Source organism: Staurois parvus, unplaced genomic scaffold (assembly GCF_062004578.1).
Source record: "Staurois parvus isolate SC_StPar_1 unplaced genomic scaffold, SC_StPar_1.0 ptg000341l, whole genome shotgun sequence".
NCBI lineage: Eukaryota > Metazoa > Chordata > Amphibia > Anura > Ranidae > Staurois > Staurois parvus.
The window spans coordinates 200,264-223,165 of record NW_028318137.1 but is presented as its reverse complement, the minus strand read 5'-3'; the positions used below and the strand labels follow the sequence as shown (position 1 = coordinate 223,165).

The window sequence follows — 22,902 nt, the reverse complement described above, 5'->3', positions numbered from 1 at the left end:
ACAGTGTAAAGAGAGTATGGAGGTTTTCAGTACATGTTAGAAGCTTTCCTTAACCTAATATCTAATATCTTCTTATTAACAGTACTAACATATGTATGAATGAGTTGGATCTTAATATAATAATTGAGTTATTATATTTATATTTGTTCTAGATTGGGAAAAGTAATTAGACTTCATAGTCTGTGTATATAGTATGTGAATATATATCTTGGGTTTTTTCTCTACATTCAAGCCACATATGGTAGCAATTATCTATACCTTCCCCCATCCTCCCCCATCTATGTAAGAGATAAAAAGTTACACTCAGACTTTAAGAGAAGTACACTGGAGGTTTTGTTCTAAAACATCTGTTGGTGTCAATTATCTTTGTAGAACTACAAGTATACCAGCCCAGTTTTAGGAAACGGTGGGGGCTGAAACTGCTAAAAAAGAGAAGAACAAAGACAGAGAGGCACACTTTGCTAGAAGCCTTGATGCGATACACCACACACACACACACACACACATATATACAATCTTATTATCAAGAACTTAACTATATTTTTTGGACATTTAAACATTCTGTATTCCAAATATTTTATTTCTAATTTTATGCAACATTATCATTAAATCATCTTTTTGAGTTTATGCAAGAAGTGGAAGGACTTTCTATCTGAACATTTCTCATCAATACAAGTTAATAAAATATCGAGACAATACGATATTTTACAGTGGCGAGCCACCAGTTCGATTCGTTTCCGCATATTGATCATTTTTTACTTTTTTCTCCTTCTACCTTGATGAGAGGGAAGATGTTTGCAAAGTCAACAAAATATCAAGTCAAGCTTTCAGGCGAAGTAAAAGTCTTCAACAGATGAATCGTCGGCATAATCGAGAACCTAAATGCAGAATTGGTGAGAATTTTGCGCAATTGCAAGAAAACGCTGTTCCTTGGTGATGTCATTTCCCGCCAAGAGAGAAAAGACGCATTCGGTGAAGAAAGACCTTCTTAATTGGTAAGTAATGGATTTTATTGCTGAATTATCTAGAGAGAGTAACTTAGAATTCAAAAATCTGTCTAAATTTGTTAAAGATGATGAACTTTGGCGGTACATGTATAATGAATGCTTACAGGCTAATATGAAGATAGAAAAATCTAAGTTTTCCTTTAAGAAACTGAGCAAAAAAGTTAGAAATGTAATTATTATTATACAGTATTTATATAGCGCTAAAAAGGTTTGCTCAGCGCTGTACATTATAGTGGGGGACAGTACATGTTTTTAACTCCATGATTTTTGATGTTCCTAAGACTGCTGCTTGTGTAATGAAGCAAGATCAGAGCAGTGTATGTGCTAATTGCCAGACTTTGACTGAGCAAATAGATGATCTGCAAAGTTCAATTCAAACAAAAGACATTCAGTTATCTGACCTGCAGAATGATGTAAAAAGAATTTGTGTGAATACTAAGGCAGAGAAACAAAAATCTTTTGTACCAGAGATCCAGTCTATAGAAGGAGATCCTGCAGATCAGGAAGAAATGTTTAAGAGAAAATTAAGGGATAAAGCTGCAGAACTTAATCTTAAAATCCTTGATCAGCTCATGAAAATTTTGAAGGATATGCCAGCCTATGATAAGAAAGCTGATGCTTTCCATAACATGGAGGTTTATGAAAATTTTTGTAGTAATAAATCAGAAGGAAAGAAATTTTCTCTTCTGTTTATGGCTCCCCAGCGTTATGGCACGTAGATTAATCAAAACGCCATATATTGAGGATGATGAGGAAATGCATAGCAATGCATCAGACAGACTGCGTCAATTATTGATATTTACTACTGTAGAGGAAACTCCTTCTTTGGAAATCTTAGACTCCTTAAGAGCTACGATTAACGATGATCCTTTTGATTTTAAAAATAGATTTTCTAAAGTATACAAAATGATATTTAATTTAGACAATGAGACTCCTATGGTAAATGCTTTTGTTAAAAAATTCAAGTATCTTGATCCAGCAGCTTTTATTATTGCTAGTGGACAAAATGATTTAGATCAAGCTGCCAAAGTTATAGATACAGTTAGAAGGCAACTTAAACTAAATAATCAGAAGAAGGAAAGTTTAATTGTTCAAAATGGAGAACAGAGAGAGACCATGTGCTTAGCCACACCTAATTATGGTGATGAACACGTCACAGGCACGACGAGAGTCTCAGAGCAGACAGGAAATACTATTTGTTTCTATTGTAAACGATTTGGTCATTTGAAAAGATATTGTATTCATCATAAATTAGATTTACAAAGAAAAACTTTGGAATTAGAAGATCAAAATATAATTTCTGAACAATCTGCTCCTCCATGTTTCAACAATAGTCTGTCTGAGTTGCCTTATGCCTCAGAAGTCATAGAGATCAGTTCACTGAAAGTCAATAACAGCTTAAACAATATTGTAAACAGTGCTGTTGTCATTAATAGGAATGGTTTATTGCCATTGCCGAAATTAGGATCAGGATCAAATCAAAATTCTTCTTCTTTACCGTTAGAATTTGTTGCTCCAATTTTATTGGATGAATGTGGAAGGCCATATGCACAGTGTGTATTGAATGGCAGCAACATAAAATTTTTAGTAGATTTAGGAGCTCAAATCAGTTTGACTAACCATAGATTACCTGTAAATGCCAATTCTCCAAAATGCAATTTACTCGATTTTAGTGGAAAATGTAGTTCAGTTGCTAGGAAAGTTTCTAATGTGACTTTTGAGATTCCAGGATTTTTGAAAACGGACATAGACATCTGGTATTGCCATGATGCACAAAACATTCTTGGCATTGATGTGATTAGTAAACTCAATTTGATAATTGATTTATGTACTTCAACTTTATGGAGAGATCCATCTAGGCCCAAATCAACGTTAATTGCTTCTTCCATGTACAGTAATGTTGGAAGTATTTGTACAGCAACTGCTGACATGTCTTCAGATCATAAATGGCCACATACAGGAACCAATCTTGATTTGGGACAATTGGGTAGATCACATAAAGATCTTTGGATCATAAAGATCAAAATATAATTTCTGAACAATCTGCTAAAGATCTTTGGAGTCAAAGCAAAAATGATGCAGGTTTGCTTAAAGATTTTGAAGTTGACATTGAAGGTAGAGACCCTAAGCCTCAAACTCAATACAAATTGCCATTAGAATCAATTAATCCAATTTCTTCCATTGTAGATGAGTTTTTACAGCAAGGAATTTTAAAGAAAGTACAATCAGTGGTGAATAATTGTATTTGGCCTATCAAAGCTGATAATTCATATTCTTTATCAGTTGACTTCAGGACATTGAAGTAATGCATCACAAACAACAAATCTATTGTTCCTGATTGTAACATGATGTCACATCTGGATGCCAAGGCCAAAATATTCTCTGTACTTGAAATCGCCAATAGCCATTTTTCAGTACCATTAGCTAAGAGTTGTCAATATAAACTTGCCTTTAGCTTCAACAAAGAAACGTATACATTCACGAGGCAAGTCCCAGGCTTGGATGTGAGTGATGGAATTGTTCATGAGTATTTGGGAAAAATATTATCTAAATTCTCTAGGCCAGAGTGCATTGTCCAGCATGTAGCCAAGCTTCTCTTGTCTACACAAAATATAACTGAACATATCACTCTTTGTCTGAGATATTTATGTTGTTACAACCAGCAGGATTGAAATTGAACACAGAAAAAGTTCAGTTGATGAAAAGACAGGTGGAATTCCTTCATATGTAAATTAGTCATAGACAGAGACAGTTATTGCAAGAAAAAGTTAGAACTATTTCTGCTTATCCAATTCCAACAAATCGCAAGGCTTTGCATCAGTTTTTGAGTGAAGTAAATCATTGTAAAGGTTTTATACCCAATTTTGCAGGAAAGTCTAGATCATTATTTGATCATTTGATACAAAAAGATGGTGCATTTGATCAATGGGATAAAACTGAGAAAAAAGCCTTTGAACTGTTGAAAAGAGATCTGCAGAATGCTACTACATTAAATACTGTTGAATTTTGTAGTAAAATTCCCTTAGTTTTAGAAACCAGTGTTTCCAATAATGCAATCTCAGCAACTTTGCCACAATTAAAAGAAGGTAATCAGAAAATAATAGGTTTCTTCTCAAGAACTTTGACAAATATGGAGAAAAACTTTGATGCACATATAAAAAAATTGTTAAGTGTTTTCTTTGCAGTCAAGGTAACGGAAAACATTGTGAGATCTAGTAAGATCATATTACAGACAGCTGATTCATCACTAAAACTCCTAGAGGAAGATGGTTCAAGAGAAAATTATCGTGAAAATTATCCTATATGGTACAAAAAAAACTGTCATCCAAACATTCAGATAGTTGTAACAAAAAGACATTTTCAGGAAAACATACCAACACGTATTTGTACAGCTGTAGGTAAGAAGTTTGTACCTCATGTTTTCAACATAAGAAGTGAGAAAAGTTTTGAACCAGTATGTATTACTGCAGATCAGTCTTACACTACAAGAAGTCAACACAAAAAACAGTTACGCATATTTCCAATTTTATAGAGATAAGAACAAAGGCATAATCCTTTGTCATCTCTGGGTTGATAACCAAGGTTTTGATTCATGACCAATAATGGAGATGTAGAGTCCTGTTATATTTATTTTTGTTTATTTCAAGTACTTATATAGCGTCGTCAATTTGCGCAGCGCTTTTTACATATATTTTGTACATTCACATCAGTCCCTAACCCTCAAGGGGTGTACAATCTAAGGTCCCTAACTCACAGTCATACATACACATACTAGGGCCAATTTAGATAGGAGTCAATTCACCTACCAACATGTCTTTGGAGTGTGGGAGGAAACTGGAGAAACCGGAGGAAACCCACGCAGGCACAGGGAGAACATGCAAACTCCAGGCAGGTGATGCCGTGGTTGGGATTTGAACCAGCGACCCTAGTACTATCAGGCGGAAGTGCCCGCATTCTAAAATAGAACACTAAAAGTCAATAAGAAATGTTATAATGAAAATAAGTCTTCCATGTCATGACTAGAAAGGTTTGTGATTGTGATATGTAATATTAACAGATAATGTAAGAGGATTAATCAATGTAAAATTAGCAATGCCAAAATAATGATACTGCATTTCTGTTACAGGAAATGACCTAAGAGTAACTGTTAAAGGAAGAAAACTCAAATATTTCTAAACCTTTCAGATGATAATACATTTTCCAAGAAGGAAATTTATTCTGGAAGAAGCTTTGCAACAATAATTTCACTCATCATAGTTTTTGTTGTTCTTTTTATGTTCAATAAAGTTATTTTAACTTTACAGAGCGCTAGAAGAAGACAAGACATCTCAAGGCATCTCATAGAGGAAGAACTTATAAAACAATTGACTTTGGACTACTGATAAAATAATTCATTCATCAGATATATTGTTTATTTTGTTTGTACATTTTATTTTGACATGATATGTTTACCATATTAAGATGAGATAAGTTTTTCACATGAACATTTGCAATCATACACTGTGTACTTTCAGAACTGAAAGGGTTAAACCCTTGTTACAACAGAGTCACTCTAATTAGTCAGAACATCTGTTGTTAATTAAGTTAGAGAAAAGCTTTTCTAAGGTACATATAGAAAAACTGAGACAGGCTTTTTACATTGTTATATGTATGTTTTTTTTTTTTTTAAAGAAAAAACCTTTTGATATACATGTTATGTTTAAATGTTGATAAGGTAATTTGAAAAGATGTAGTGGATTATAGAACTGTGTGCTACACACATTTTGGAGGGAAAATATGAAACATTTATTTTTTAAGTGACATACATATTTTAAAGTATTGTACTATAATGTTACAGTTATACATTTATTAAGGGGATGAATTATTTGGTGAAAGGAAAGGAAAATAATAAAGGTAAAAATATTTTTATGTGATACATAACAAAAAGGTTTATTAAATAATTTGTTTTCCCATTATAGAATCAGATTAAAGATATGTTCAGATCAATTATCTTAAGATCCAAAAATGCATGAATGGATACGAAAGTGACAAGAATGTGTATAAATGGATTAAGATAAAGAAAATGAGCAAGATTCGATAAAATCGATAATTTTGAGAGGGAAATGTTAGAAGCTTTCCTTAACCTAATATCTTCTTATTAACAGTACTAACATATGCATGAATGAGTTGGAACTTAATAGAATAATTGAGTTATTATATTTATATTTGTTCTAGATTGGGAAAAGTAATTAGACTTCATAGTCTGTGTATATAGTATGTGAATATATATCTTGGGTTTTTTTCTCTACATTCAAGCCACATATGGTAGCAATTAGCTATACCTTCCCCCATCTATGTAAGAGATAAAGTTACTCAGACTTTAAGAGAAGTACACTGGAGGTTTTGTTCTAAAACATCTGTTGGTGTCAATTATCTTTGTAGAACTACAAGTATACCAGCCCATTTTTAGGAAAAGGTGGGGGCTGAAACTGCTAAAAAAGAGAAGAACAAAGACAGAGAGGCACACTTTGCTAGAAGCCTTGATGCGATACACCACACTCTCTCTCTCTCATTATCAAGAACTTAACTATATTTTTTGGACATTATTTAAACATTCTGTATTCCAATATTTTATTTCTAATTTTATGCAACATTATTATTAAATCATCTTTTTGAGTTTATGCAAGAAGTGGAAGGACTTTCTATCTGAACATTTCTCATCAATACAAGTTAATAAAATATCGAGACAATACGATATTTTACAGTACGCTATGTACAGCGTAAACAGTATGTTGTACAGTGTATGGCATATAGCGAGTAACAGTGGAAATTATGTTCAACTACAGTGAAATATCACATCATTTCTAGCAAATAGTGTCACGGTCCCCCCCTTGCCCTGCTCCCTCTCTTCCCCATTGCATGCCCCTGCACCCGCACATAGCCCTCATAAAGTGGTGTGCTGGGCGCCAGGGAGCTGCCTCCTGCTTGAGGTCCCCACACATCTCCTTTGCCAGGCACCAAGGAGTCTGCTGCCCCACTGTGCCTGCATGTGGATTTCCCACGTGCAGGCCACCCAATTGTCACCTCGCGCACCCTCCCCGTCTCGGCGGGCAGAGCGCAGCCCCGAAGTACCTGCACCCGCCAGAGACAAACGCCACGCTCCCTGTACGCGGCTGAAGTGAGGGTGTGGACCTTGTTGCCATGGCAACCCAACACCAGGGTGGCCATTGCCCAGCAACCTGGGAGCATCCTTCTCCAGAGATAAAAGCCCAGAGCAGGACCCGGGCGGCTGGCATCTTCCCCTGCTCGCAACCCAGGGTGCTGTGAGAGGTCTGAGCTGCGGCCAGATCCTACAGCAAAGCCAGATGAACGGAGAGCCTGCCTTCTGCTGTGTGCCTGGACTTAACCATTGCCTACCAGAGTCTGCCCTTCTGCTGTGTTCCTGGACTTAACCCATTGCCTGCCAGTCTGCCTTCTGCTGTGTGCCCCCTGGACTTAACCATTGCCTGCCAGAGTCTGCCTGCCTTCTGCTGTGTGCCCCTGGACTTAACCCTTGCCTGCCAGAGCTGCCTTCTGCTGTGTGCCCCTGGACTGAACCCTTGCCTGCCAGAGTCTGTCCTTCTGCTGTGTGCCCCCTGGACTTGACCCTTGCTATACTTATTGTGCACCCTCCAAATCACTCAATAAAAGCCTTGTGTGCTCCACTGATCTCCGCATGTGTTCCCACTTACACCTCTGTCACAAGTGGCATAACAAAAAAATTATGATTTTTGTTTTACCTGTAAAATCCTTTTCTTGATTACATCCTAGGATAAAGAGCCATTAATATAAAAAAACGTAGTGCAGCGCTATGAATACAAGCAAAAAATGGTGCCCATAGTGTAGTATTTCACATTGAGATAAATTTATTAAATAGTAAAAATAAATGACCACACATTTAAAAGATACCCTATAGATCAGGAAAGGGTTGGTGTAAAAAATAATACAATCCTCAGTTGGATATATGCAGCTTAAAAACTGCTCAGAACACTAACCAGCTGGGTTACAAAGGTGGCCGCCGGACCTCCGTGATCTGGCGGCGTGACGTCGTGGTTTACAGGGCCCCTCCTTAAAGGATTGTATTATTTTTTACACCAACCCTTTCCTGATCTATAGGGTATCTTTTAAATGTGTGGTCATTTATTTTTACTATTTAATAAATTTATCTCAATGTGAAATACTACACTATGGGCACCATTTTTTGCTTCGCACCGAGCACTTAATCCCCCAGGAACCCAAGGTGACCGTCCCCGGGCCCAGAGGAGAGATACCTATTTCAGACCCTCACTGCAGCTCTTAAGGGGACCTCTAGAAGTACTACTCCATCGCCCTTATTCCTAAGAAGGGGTTATCCACTCCAGGCTGCTTCCTTCCCAGGACAGAGGAGACCTCGGGCTTATTTGATTCATATGCGCATTCATATTGTGCCTCTGGTGAGTGTGCAGAAGACCGGATTACAGTCATCACTGGGATCAGAGAAGTCACCTATCAGAATATTGATACCAACATCACTTTCTGCACTATTTTGACTGACACATTTGTTATATCGTATATACAGTTGCAAGAAAAAGTATGTGAACCTCTTGGGATTATGTGGAGTTTTGCATGAATTGGGCATAAAATGTGCTCTGAACGTCATCTAAGTCACAACAATAGAAGAACACAGTCTGCTGAACATAATACTACACAAACATTAGATGTTGCCATGGTTTAATTGCACATAACATGTAAACATTCACAGTGCAGGGAGGAAAAAGTATGTGAACCTTTGGACTTAATAACTGGTTGACCCTCCTTTGGCAGCAATAACCTCAACCAAACATTTCCTGTAGTTGTAGATCAGACCTGCACAACGATCTGGAGTAATTTTGGACCACTCCTCTTCACAAAACTGTTTCAGTGTAGCAATATTCTTGGGATGTCTGGTGTGAATCGCACTCTTAAGGTCATGCCACAGCATTTCAATCAGGTTGAGGTCAGGACTCTGACTGGGACACTCCAGAAGGCGTATTCGGTGCTGTTGCAGCCATTGTTTTGTTGAATTACTTGTATGCTTTGGGTCATTGTCCTGTTGCATCACCCATCCTCTGCGGAGCTTCAGTTGGCGGACAGATGGTCGTACGTTTTCCTGCAAAATGTCTTGATAAACTCTGGAATTCATTTTCCCATCAATGACAACAATCCGTCCAGGCCCTGAGGCAGCAAAGCAGCCCCAAACCATGATGCTCCCTCCGCCATGTTTTACAGTAGGGATGAGGTTTAGATGTTGGTGTGCTGTGCCTTTTTTTCTCCACACATAGTGTTGTGTGTTCTTGCCAAACAACTCAATCTTGGTTTCATCTGTCCACAGTATATTTTGCCAGTAGTGCTGTGGAACATCCAGGTGCTCTTTTGCAAACTTCAAACGTGCTGCAATATTCTTTTTGGACAGCAATGGCTTCCTCCGTGGTGTCCTCCCATGTACTCCATTCTTGTTTAATGTTTTCCTTATTGTAGATGTGTCAACAAAAATGTTAGCATGTGCCAGAGATTTCTGTAGGTCTTCAGCTGACACTCTGGGATTCTTCTTTACCTCATGCAGCATTCTGCGCTGTGCTCTTGCAGTCATTTTTACAGGACGACCATGCCTAGGGAGAGTAGCAACAGTGCTAAACTTTCTCCATTTGTAGACAGTCTGTCTTACCGTGGACCCATGAACATCAAGGCTTTTGGAGATACTTTTGTAACCCTTTCCAGCTTCATGCAAGTCGACAATTCTTGATCGTAGGTCTTCTGAGAGCTCTTTTCTGCGAGGCATGGTTCACATCAGACAGTGCTTCTTGAAACCAGTAAACCCAAAACAGGTGTGTGTTTTTTAAGGGCAGGACAGCTGTCAGCAACACATCCAATATCATCACACTGATTGGAGTCAAGGTTGGCTCACTCCTGGCTCCAATTAGCTCTGGGAGAAGTCATTAAGCTAGGGTCTCACATACTTTTTCCTCCCTGCACTGTGAATGTTTACATGTTATGTGCAATTAAACCATGGCAACATCTAATGTTTGTGTAGTATTATGTTCAGCAGACTGTGTTCTTCTATTGTTGTGACTTAGATGACATTCAGAGCACATTTTATGCCCAGATCATGCAAAACTCCACGTAATCCCAAGGGGTTCACATACTTTTTCTTGCAACTGTAGTGTTGGGTTATACATCACTTATATATTGTCGCACGGACTATTTTTCATATAACATTCTATGCATTCAATTTTAATTTATTTATTTTGTGTCTTATCTTTTGACATCTGCATCATGTTATTCATAGCGCTGCACTACATGTTTTTTATATGATTTTAGAAGGTTATATGGTTTCCCTTTTAGTGTTCTAGCCGCTATTCTTACTTAAGTGCTCGCTGAACCCTTATCTTTACAAAGAGCCATTAATACCCATGGCTCCTTATGGTGCCACCTTCAGGTGAATGGATACTGCCCCCAAAAACGCAGCTAAACCTCAGTTTTGTAGCAGGCAATAAGGAACAGACAAGTGGAGAAGGATCTCTGTTGTCCTGTGATGTACTCTAAGAAAAGGATTTTACAGGAAAAATAAAAAATCCTAATTTCTTAGTCATACATCACAGGACAGAGTTGAGATTCAGGTATACTTGGGATGTCCCAAAGCACTGACATGACTGGCCATCACAGCAACAGGAAGAACACTCAAGAGGTGGAAACCCCTGCACAAAGCTGCCTGCAGGATATTATGCCCAAAATTGGTGTCAACGGAGGAATAAACATCTACCTTGTAGTGAATTCAGAAGCAACCTGACCCTTATGAGGAGTCTCGGGCAACATAAACAGGAAATCAGACTGTCAAAACAAAGCCATAGACTTCAGATAAACATGAACAGCTCAAACACTCAAAAAGTGAAAGACATTTATGATTAGGACAAAAAGATACTAACAATGTCCTGTTTCAGGTGGAACAAAGAAACCACCTTAGGTAGGCTCGGGCCTCAAAACCACCTTATCATGGTGAAGAACCAGGAAAGGTTCCTTCCAGGAAAGTACAGCCAACTCTAAGACCATGCAAGTTGAGAAAATAACCAGAAAAAAAAAAAAAAAGAGAAGAGGTGGGGGCGCTATTGGCAGCTGAGCATAATGGCCGCTCCTTACCTTCCAGGCAGACACTCAACCACAGACTGGCCAGAGACAAGCCTGCCTGCCGGAATCCTCCTCCCCTCTACCCCTGGCACCCCACAGGACCGGTAGGTCCACACAGAAAGCGGGGATCACGGAGCTACCCGCTCTAATCCCAGAGGGAGCCGCTTCAGGCCCATAGGAAAATGGTGGCTGCCATCTTCTCGGACGGCGCACGCCTCCTTAGCCGGCACCTTCACCTCACGGACTTCACCTGCCCAGCACAAGAGTGCTCTCCTTTCCCTGACCTGCGTCCCTGCTATTGCCCATTATTGAGGATCGGCGCCCTGTGGGAAGACCCCGCTCTACACCCCCGGTGAGTGCCTCTACTCTAACCCTAGGCTTCCCTGATTTTTGGGGCCTAGTAGGCCACACAGAGCTCAAGGCCCAGGAAGGAGGGCCGACACCCTCGAGACGGACTTGTTGCAGTTGAGGGAGGAAAAAAAAAAAAAGGAACCACCATCTCCTCTAGGCCTCTTGCTTACATTTGCCACCCCCAATGGGACATAGCAGCTATCCCAGCTACTTCTTGGACCCCTCACCATATTTCCATTCAGTGGCGGAGCGTCCTCGACCCCTGCTCCTCATCTATATCACTCCCTGGCGGTCTACAAACCCCAGCCTACTGAAACCCTTTCCGCACTCGTGTGATACATAGAGGTCCTGGGGAGGCATAACCGTATAGCTACGAACACCACTACACGCTGTACACCGAGGGGAGACCCTACCACGGGGACCATGGGAAAGAACTCCCTAGCTAATGTGGCCAAGCTGGCCAAATCAGCAGCTAGCTCTACTAAAGCTTCTACCAATCCCACCAAAAGATCTCAATCCAAAATGGGGTCACCTCAACCTTCGCCTGAATATCCATGTTTCTCCCAAGAAACCGGCTCCTAATTAGGCGATTCATCTAACGACTTTCTCCCAGTAGCACAGAACGAAGAACCTACAGAAACAGCGATCCAGCACCCAGCTCTACTTGAGAAATTCAAACTCCTTCTTCAAAAGAAACTGAACACAGCAACGGAACAACTTACCACTAAGATTACATGCAAAATCAGGGACATAGGGTCCTGAATTGACTATCTTGAACACAAAATAGAGGATGCCATTCTCGTAATTAACAACCACAAGCAAGATATCGACAGAATTGCAGAAACTCGAAGATTTGTAGAAACGTAGTAGGAGAGGCAACTTTCGGATCAGAGGCCTTCCAGAATCAATAGAGGACTTAGACTCTACAGTCACAGCGTTGCTACAGGAACACTTCCCTGGAACCCAATCGAAAGATTAGAATTTGATAAAATCCACACAGCCCCGGACCCAAAAATACCTCCAGGAGACATCACTATCAAACCTACCTTTTAAAAACTAAAGAAGCGGTCATGCAAGCAGCCAGGTCAAAGAGGGATTTGACCTTTCAATCCCACAAATACCAAATATTTTCTGATCTCGCCCTGCAGATGCTTCAGAGACACAGAGAACTGAAGCCTTTCATCCAGACGCTACAAAGTCAATGCATCAAATACCACTGGAACTTCCCATTCAAATAAACTTTTCCTTCCAGGGTCACCCCTATGCTTTCTCCACACAAGAAGTCCTCACCAGGCTACAACTTATGCTGCAGTCTTCCAATGGTTTACAGGCTTCGCAGACCTCACCCCGCAAATCTCCTCGCCTTACTCCCCTCTGGGAACCTCTTCCCCGAAGATGACGACCGGCACCAAGACAAAACAAGCAGGTCCCTCGAACAGAGATTCCGGAAGAGGACTAAACTTAATTACGCTTCCTTCTTGAACATCCCAGATTTGATCGGGCATACCTACTTCAGTTGGAGACATCTTGTCAGGAATTGTCAACTCTGAACCTCTGAACTTACATGCACTAACTTTTATATTTGTTTTTTAGGTTCTTATGTTCTTTGTATGTTCTATGTACTTCGCAGTACCACCTCGTCCAACTGCGGTGGAGACACCCAAGTGTGCAGCGAATGCTTTCTTATGACTTCAAGCATTTCCAATAATACATTAGTTACTTCAAGACATCCTAGGTCTATACGCAAGATCTTTGTAGGGATCTTTCCCTTATAAGTGACATGAATGGGCTCATTCACTGCAGCTTGAGACACTTAGGGAAACCTCCACCACACAACAATGAGCCTCCGCATGTCAATAGTAGTTGCCTGGTCATCTTGACACTATTCAGGTGTTGGGCTGTGGACAACCCACCTGCCATACATGCATCCTTATCCTGTCCTGACTGCAGGAAACAACCTTAGCTGGAGCCGCTACATCCTCAACCACCGGCTGCTCTGTGATCCCCATCTGGCACAGCAGTTGTGTCCACACCCTTGTTGCATACCATAGCCTTGTCTAGCATGGCTATCAATTGTTTGGCCCAACTGTCCCGATCCACTGTGCTTCCATCATAGGTGCTCCACAGCACCTAATCACCTGCTCTAGGAGGTACCTAGGACTCTGCAGCACAAACAGTATAATTGTCAGTTCTATGTACATCAGATTGCAACAACATGCTTTTACTCATATCACACTGAGATAATGAATCAATTGAGGCAGGCTACAATACACCATTTTGGACTGCTTGCCCTGGTACACAATTTTATACATTCTGCTTTGATCTGCTGACTTAACCCCTTACCATCCGGGTTACACACAGTGAATGGACTGCTCCCAAACATTATTACAGCATGGTGCAGACTCCTCCTGTCCCAGCAGGGCAGTATCAGTGCTGTCCTGGTCAATCTCTGGTTCCAATACAAGGAGACCCCTGTGGCTCTGCCTCTGGTTGCTAAGGGTGATATCTCCCTTTCATCATTGTTAATGAACACATCAACATCAGTATAGATTTCAACATCATTAGATATAGATCTTGTGGGCGGTCTCTGCCTTTTACACAACACTTGGGCAGCCCCATAGTGGACCTGGGAAACTCTCTGCTCCATCACTGCGGGCTCCTGGGAGGTCTCCCTGGGCAACTCTGCAGCACCTGTCACTATGGAACCTGGCACACAGACTGTTTTGGTCACCCCTAGATTAACATTTCCAGCACTCTGTTGGATTACACGAGGCACATACAGAGTCCCCAAGTCTTTTTGAGTCCTTAATCTTGCTGCAGGTTGTTCCTCAACCTGTGTCTTCCCACTACTCATGGTAGCACACTGCAGCAAGTCCATGTCTATACACTCAGCAGATTTTTCCGCCGGACACACTCCTGCTTCACTGGGATCAGTGTCATAAACTGCAACAGTGTTACCAGGTCCTGTAGCAGTTGACTTTGGCTTCAGTTGAGTGTGCTGTCTCTCAGCTGTATCCTCACAGGCTACTGCTCCTATGTGGCTACAGGGCGACATTACAGCCTTTCCAGACATTCCAGCCATATTCCAGAACCTAGGGCAAGTAGAGATCCCATGCCCCACTCCAAGCATAGTACTGAACTCTGAACTTTAATTTGGCAACTCCTCAATGACTGGTGCTCTCTCGTTACCGTGGGATAACGCTCTAGACACCACTCACAATCTTGGGTAGGCAGACTCAATGGATTCCAGACATCCTGACTGGCCCAGATGTTGCTGCCACTCCTCCTTGGCACACACTGTTGCACACCTGGAATTGTGTTTCCATGCACAACACCTTTCACTTCCCCTTTAACTGGGGGTGACAATTTGCACCAATCCACAGCTAATTCACACAGCTGAATTGTATGGCCTGGCTGGGCCATGTGGCAAAATATCTTCTAGCCACAGTATCCTCTCTTGCTTCAGCAAAGATTGCATCCTTTCTTCACTTTGACCGCCCCATTGTTGCAGTCACACACACAGCGACTTGTTACACAGTCCATCGCAAAAAAAAAATTTTTTTTAACTTTTTCGCAGGCACACCACCTGCACGCAATGCTTATTGCCTGGCTGCACTTCCAAAGAAAGACCCTGCAGACCCTGTGTCCATTACCTGACCATTTCTACCTATTTTTACCCTGTGACAGGGCCCTGCGCTGTTACAGCACATATAAGTATGCAGTCTATGCAAGTATAAGTAAGCAGCATATGCAACTATGCTTTTAAGCATGCATGTACGTATACAGTTTATGCAAGTATAAGTATGCAGCCTATGCAACTATGCATTTAAGTATGCATGCAGGTATGCAGTTTATGCAAGTGTGCATTTAAATATGCAGTCTATGCAAGTATAAGTATGCACTCTGCACGTATGCATTTAGGTATGCATGTACATATACAGTATATGCATTTACGTATGCAGTTTATGCATTTAAGTATGCATGTATGTATGCAGTTTATGCATTTAAAGTGGTTCTAAAGGTTCAAGGTGTTTTACTTTCATGTATTCTATGAGTAGGTACATCCTATAGTGCTGAAGCAGTTAAATTGTACAGTACAGAACTTATAATTGAAGACCATAGGATGTATTGAAGCAATAAACTAAGGGGTGGGCAACACAGCAAAGCACAAGCACCAACAGGCCCACAAAAAAAACAAGAGTTAAATAACCTGAACAAAACACTCAGATGAACAACTTGAAGTACCTTATGGTTACAAAGTGCACATCAACTGAGGCCTGAACATCCACTTAGTAGAACTAAGAAAAAGTGTGAATAGGGGACCAAGTTGCTTTCAAATCTGGAATACAGATGCTTGATGCTGAAAAGCCCAAGAGACACCACCCATTCCGGTGGAATTGGCTCTGATAAGAAAAGGAGGACCACTGTACTACAGGGAGTAAGCCCTGGAGATAAGTTGCCTAATCCACATGGAAATGGTGGAGTGGGAGGCAAGATGCCCTCTACCAGGGCTCACAGGCAGAATAAAGAGGGATTTTAGTCTCTATCCAAAGAGAGTGATATTTCTCTCTGCTTTCTAGTTGCTCCGCAGTCTGCATGACTTACTGCTGAAAAGTTTTCCCAGACTCCAAGAGATAGAGGGGGACAGCGGAGGGAGGCTCCAGCACACAGTCTGTAACTGACAGCTTCAGCTGTGCATGATTCCTGTGTACTGTGTTGAGGGAGGTGTCCCTTGCGTCCAAACAGGGCTCAGCAGAGTCAGAGCACAGAGCTCAGGAAATCTGTGTGTGATGCGAGATTCTCCCCCCCCCCCCCACTCTTTGCTGCTGACAAAATCTCTTTGATCCGTGTGTTTTATAAGACTGCAGTGGACAGAGGACTACAAGCAGACAGGAGGATTTGGTTTATCACTGTATATCACCTGAGGCTTGCTATTTCACTGGGTATATATAAAAGGGTATAACACCACTTTATGAGGTTTGCAATATAATTGCCAAATATCTGTATTTTCTGGTGAAAGTTGATTGTCCAGCCAAAAAATCTGAAGGAACTGAATTGTCCTCTGAACACTGGCTAACAGGAGGTCATAAAGGTAACCTGTGACATGAATGCCCCGGGTCTGCAGAACAGCCAGAAGCGTGGCAAGTTCTTTTGTGAATACTCCAGGTGCAGAGGAGACTCTGAATGGTAGTGCTACAAATTGGAAGTGTTGGACTCCCAGAGCAAAAACGAAGAAACAGTTGCTAAGAGGTGCATACTAGTACATTATGATCTAAACCTGCAGGGGGGCCCATTATTTTGTCTTTTGTCTGGGGGTTTACTACTGCTTTAACCTCTCTACGCTGACCTGGCATATATATGCTGCATACTTACGAATGGGAGCTTTCAGTCTTGATAATAATCAAGATTAGACAGATCTACTGTCCCTCATTAAACCTTTTTGCGTATAAGAGATCTGCCAGCCTACAAATAGAGGGAGAGTATAGCGATTTATTTACTACAGCTGAAGAGTGCAAAATCAGGTTCACTTCTGCATAAAAACCAATCAGCTTCCAGGTTTTATTGCCAACGCTTAATTGAACAAACTGAGGTTAAAAGCTGACTGGTTTCCATGCACAGGTGCAAAAGATTCAAATTGAACCAACTTTAGTAAATCTCCCCCCATAGTGTCTGCTTGATATGTGATAATATACCACCAATGGGGAATTTGTATTAATTGTTAAAACTTGAATATTATTATGTTGAGCATTTTTGTATGGTGGTAATGGACTTCATACACACTAGTTTTACTTTATACTGGTTTTCGATATACCCATTACTGAGAGTGTATTATGGACCGTGCCAGCAGGCTAGACATTGATTCCATCTTTTTATATACACCCTGTTCCAAATTATTATGCAAATTCTATTTAAGTGTCACAAAGATTAAATATTTTGTTTTTCAGTTTAACTCGTGGATGGCATTGTGTCTCAGGGCTCTGTTGATCACTGAAAACAATCTCGGACACCTGTGATAATTAGATTGACAGGTGAGCCCAATTTAAGGAAAAACTACTAAAGGAGGGTGTTCCACATTATTAAGCAGAGCACCATTTTCAAGCAATATGGGGTAGAAAAAAGGATCTTTCTGCTGCTGAAAAGAGTAAAATAGTTCAATGCCTTGGACGAGGTATGAAAACATTAGATATTTCACGAATATTTAAGCGCGATCATCGCACTATTAAGAGATTTGTGGCTGATTCAGATCACAGACGGGTTCGTGCAGATAAAGGCACATTGAGGAATATTTCTGCCAGATCCATGCATCGGATCAAGAGAGCAGCTGCTAAAATACCATTACATAGCAGCAAACAGATATTTGAAGCTGCTGGTGCCTCTGGAGTCCCACGGACATCAAGGTGTAAAGTCCTCCAGATTCTTGCAACTATGCATAAACCTTCTATTCGGCCACCACTAACCAATGCTCACAAGCAGAAATGGCTGCATTGGGCAGAAAAATACATGAAGACGAATTTTCAAACAGTCCTGTTCACTGATGAGTGCCGTGCAACCCTGGATGGTCCAGATGGATGGAGAAGTGGATGGCTGGTGGACGGCCACCCTGTTCCAACAAGGCTGCGACGTCAGCAAGGCGGTGGTGGAGTCATGTTTTGGGCCGGAATCATGGGAACAGAGCTGGACGGCACCTTTAGGGTCCCCGAAGGTGTAAAGATGACCTCTGCAAAGTATGTGGAGTTTATGAATGACCACTTTCTTCCCTGGTACAGAAGGAAGAACTATATACACCTTTAAATGTTGCGCTCCTTAATACCACAATATCAAAATATTATATCCTTCCTATAATGTGACACCCCTTAAATTTTAAAGGGATCAATATTCATAAGTGACCAAGTTATATAAAAAATATATTATACCATCAAACCAATTTAATATATATAATAATAGTCCCATCAATCAAATATAGTCCAATATTTGTGACAGAGTGATTATCAATCTTCAATTTGTGACTTTCAGTGAATCCTCCAATTTGTAAAGATGTATGCTCACCTCCTTTAATGCCTGTAATTAGGCTATACACACTTGTGGTTCACCCTCCTAGGAACCTGCCAGAATTAACTCTATATGGATAAGTTGTAAGATCCTTCCTTTTGGATTAATACAGATATCCTGTGTGGGCTGCTTATCCCTGAAGGGATTGATCCCTCCTTCAGCTGTGATATACCACCTATTGATCCTCTTTATACGTTCCTCCGCATGTAAAAAGAGTGGAGACATAGTGCTTTATCCTTAAAATGATTTATTCCCACTTAGCCAGGTAATACACTCACATTTAAAAACATCTGAAATGCGCTCAAGTGATATAAAAGCCTTTGCCAGCCGCCGAGGCATGTACTTGCCGCCTGCCGTTTACTCTATTTCCTTCCGAGTGATGTCGTAGCCCCACCCCTACGCGCTACGCCATAGGTCACGTGGCTTCATCAGGGGGTTGTGATAGGACAGTCACTCCTCTGATACTGGCTTATATATGTTAACTCCGCCATTTTCCGGGAATTTCTCCGGGAAAATGGCGGAGTTAACATATATAAGCCAGTATCAGAGGAGTGACTGTCCTATCACAACCCCCTGATGAAGCCACGTGACCTATGGCGTAACGCGTAGGGGTGGGGCTACGACATCACTCGGACGGAAATAGAGTAAACGGCAGGCGGCAAGTACATGCCTCGGCGGCTGGCAAAGGCTTTTATATCACTTGAGCGCATTTCAGATGTTTTTAAATGTGAGTGTATTACCTGGCTAAGTGGGAATAAATCATTTTAAAGGATAAAGCACTATGTCTCCACTCTTTTTACATGCGGAGGAACGTATAAAGAGGATCAATAGGTGGTATATCACAGCTGAAGGAGGGATCAATCCCTTCAGGGATAAGCAGCCCACACAGGATATCTGTATTAATCCAAAAGGAAGGATCTTACAACTTATCCATATAGAGTTAATTCTGGCAGGTTCCTAGGAGGGTGAACCACAAGTGTGTATAGCCTAATTACAGGCATTAAAGGAGGTGAGCATACATCTTTACAAATTGGAGGATTCACTGAAAGTCACAAATTGAAGATTGATAATCACTCTGTCACAAATATTGGACTATATTTGATTGATGGGACTATTATTATATATATTAAATTGGTTTGATGGTATAATATATTTTTTATATAACTTGGTCACTTATGAATATTGATCCCTTTAAAATTTAAGGGGTGTCACATTATAGGAAGGATATAATATTTTGATATTGTGGTATTAAGGAGCGCAACATTTAAAGGTATATTATTTTATGTGCACAGTTGAAGTTATGTGTTTAATGTTGGCGATCCATCTGAAGTAATTTAGTTTGGCTCGCAAGTCACACAGACATATATATATTTTTTTCAGAAGGAAGAACTATGCTTTCCGTAATAAAATCATCTTCATGCATGACAATGCACCATCTCATGCTGCAAAGAATACCTCTGCATCAAAGGCTGCTATGGGGATAAAAGGAGAGAAAGTCATGGTGTGGCCTCCATCCTCCCCTGACCTCAATCCTATTGAGAACCTTTGGAGCATCCTCAAGCAAAAGATCTACGAGGGTGGGAGGCAGTTTACATCTAAAACAGCAGCTCTGGGAGGCTATTCTGACATCTTGCAAACAAATTCAAGCAGAAACTGTCCAAAAACTCACAAGTTCAATCGATGCAAGACTTGTGAAGCGGCTATCAAATAAGGGGTCCTATGTTAAAATGTAACGTGACCTGCTAAAATGTTTAAAAAGTTAAAATGTTGTTAAAAGTTTGATTGAAATAGCTTTTGATTTCAGTAAATATGCTGCAAACACAACAAATGACAATTTTCAGTTCTTTACAACCTATGAAGTGTTTTGAAACTTACTGTGCGTAATAATTTGGAACAGTGCATTGTAAGTTTATGTTTAAAAAAATACTGTTATCATTAGGAGGTTTGTGCAATAAAATTTGAATTGTACTCTTAATAGTTGATAACGTGAGAATTATGCTGTTATTTACAGCAATTACTTAGGTAAATGAGAAAAATATCATTTGCATAATAATTTGGAACAGGGTGTAGATTCTGTCTTCATTAAGGTATAACTAAATGCAAAACTTTTCTTTTAGTTTTGGGCAGAGTGGAGAGGAATTAGAACATACCTATTATGTTTTTATTGTCATCTGTGCCCCTGTTAAGGAGATTCACCCTCTCTATTTGTCCTGTTTACCATTCTCAGTTAACGTAAAAGAAAATCCCAAATTTTGGGGCGTGCCCAAAAAATTAACAGAGGGGAAAACTTACAATGGGGAGACTAGTTCTGGAGACCTGGAGGTCCCCAAGGGATTCTATTTTCAGGGATTTCCTCTCGCTTCCTGTTTGGCCACGGGACAGGAAGTAAAGGGAAATCACTGAAATGGGACACAGTGAAAGAAAAAAAAAAAAAAATCTGATTGGGGATATAACCCTCCCTTCCTCTATCCAAACTGAAAAAAAAAAAAAAAGCCTTGCCTATAGTTCTACTTCAATAACTGATGACTTCCCACAGTGGTGTTTTGGCTATCACTTGTGGACTATTTAATGATTTTGGGAAGTAAATAATGTCCTGTCACCTCCTGTACTGCGTCCGCAGTCTCTGGTCATCTCCTGTACTGCGTCCGCAGTCTCTGGTCATCTCCTGTACTGCGTCCGCAGTCTCTGGTCATCTCCTGTACTGCGTCCGCAGTCTCTGGTCATCTCCTGTACTATGTCTGCAGTCCATTGGTTCAGAATATTTTTTTTCCTGTTTTCCGCCTCTAAAATCTAGGTGCGTCCTATGGTCAGGTGCGTCTTATGGAGCGAAAAATACGGTAGGTAGCACCCTATCCCCATGCAGTCTTGCCCTACCAGAAGGCGGTCGGCACATGGTCCAGCCATGCTATGGGTGACAAGTTTTGCGAGCAGGGGGAGACCCAGAAGTGATGTCACATACAGCTGGCTGGGAGAAGTAGCTGACAACAGCAGCCATTGTATATAAGGAACATCTGCTCCAGTGGTAGATTAAGTAGGAGGTTGCTTGTTTTTTCTTCTTACTCTCTTTTCACCAGTTCTGGCCCAGAAATCTTTTCCATTACTCTCCTTTTGGGTACTGAACTCCTGTATGTATTTTTTAACAACAGCTCTTATACATTTAAAGTATAGCACATGCCAGAGTGGTGCATGTTAGGCTTCTTCCAATAAAGTGGGGTTCGTTAATTAACTGGCACTTTCACTTTTGCTCATCTGGATGCTTCACATCCACGTTAAACTGAACACAGACTACTCTCAATGTCTTTCTGGTAAACCTGCACTTATGTTACTGCTGCTTCACATCCATTTGTAGCCCTGTTCACATTGTGTTGTTTATTTGTCTTTAGGCCCAATTCACACTAGTGCAGGACGTGCAGCCCGCGTTTGCACAGGCACAGCAGCCCACTTATTTGAATGGGCTGATGTGCCCGCAGTGCATGCAAGGAAAAGGTGCAAGCATTTATTCTGAAATGCATCAGCATGGAAACCGCATGGTCTTTTTCACTATGTGGTTTCTGTGCAGTTCCCGCACCCGCGATCATACCACAATTGTGCTGCGGGATGGGATGCGTGAGGGTGCCATTTTGCGTGAATGAGGATCATCTTGCAGTTTGATTGTGGTGTGAAAAGGTTGCTCTGCTAGCTGTGTGCCTTATATTAACTTCTGGTTGATTAATTTGCAACCTCCACACCCGCCCACCCACCATAGTATAAATCTAAATCACCTTTATGGGTAAGGCACATGCTGGGGGGTGAGCACCTGCCAGGGTGGTGCATGTAGGGATTCTTCCAATAAAGTTGGGTTCATTAATGAAGTGGCATGTCCACTCTTGCACTTCCGCGATTGCACGGAGTGAACATCTACAGCAAGTAAAACATCAGACTGCGTGTCCCCAGTCAGCTCTCCTTCCACTTCGTAACATGCAATCTCCACCTATCCTTTTTACAGTTGTGTCCTCTCTCCTCAATTTGTTTCCTTCACCCCTCTTCTCCACCCCACAATCTGTATACATCACCCTCACTTCTGTCCTCCCCTTATCATGGCACTCATCTCCTCCTAATTCTAATCCCGCATGCTAAAAAAACTCCCAGGATGCTGAGGCAGGTCTCCTCATATAAATCACACTCTCTCACCCTTCTGCTTTGCTTAACCTCTGGAGACATATCCCCAAACCCTGGGCCTTTTATTTACCTGTAACCAATGCACAATGCCACCCTGCACCCTCTGGCAGGAGGCGCAATCCACACAATTTAGTTTCCATTAATCTTCTTCCCAAAACCAGTCTACCCTTCTCCTGTG

At 41.0% G+C, this 22,902-nt stretch overlaps 1 protein-coding gene and 1 long non-coding RNA gene across 2 annotated transcripts in view; one reads left to right on the top strand and one right to left on the bottom strand.

The window, feature by feature from the left end:
• NOL8 (nucleolar protein 8) overlaps positions 1–22,902 on the bottom strand; it is a gene marked incomplete at its 5' end in the record, with an annotated part of 343,427 nt that overhangs the window by 129,299 nt on the left and 191,226 nt on the right. The gene's annotated exons all lie outside the window — the stretch shown is intronic.
• Positions 480–5,959, top strand: LOC149456927 (uncharacterized). Its single transcript, XR_016313774.1, has 2 exons — positions 480–995; positions 5,134–5,959. It is a non-coding gene; the product is annotated as an uncharacterized LOC149456927 (long non-coding RNA).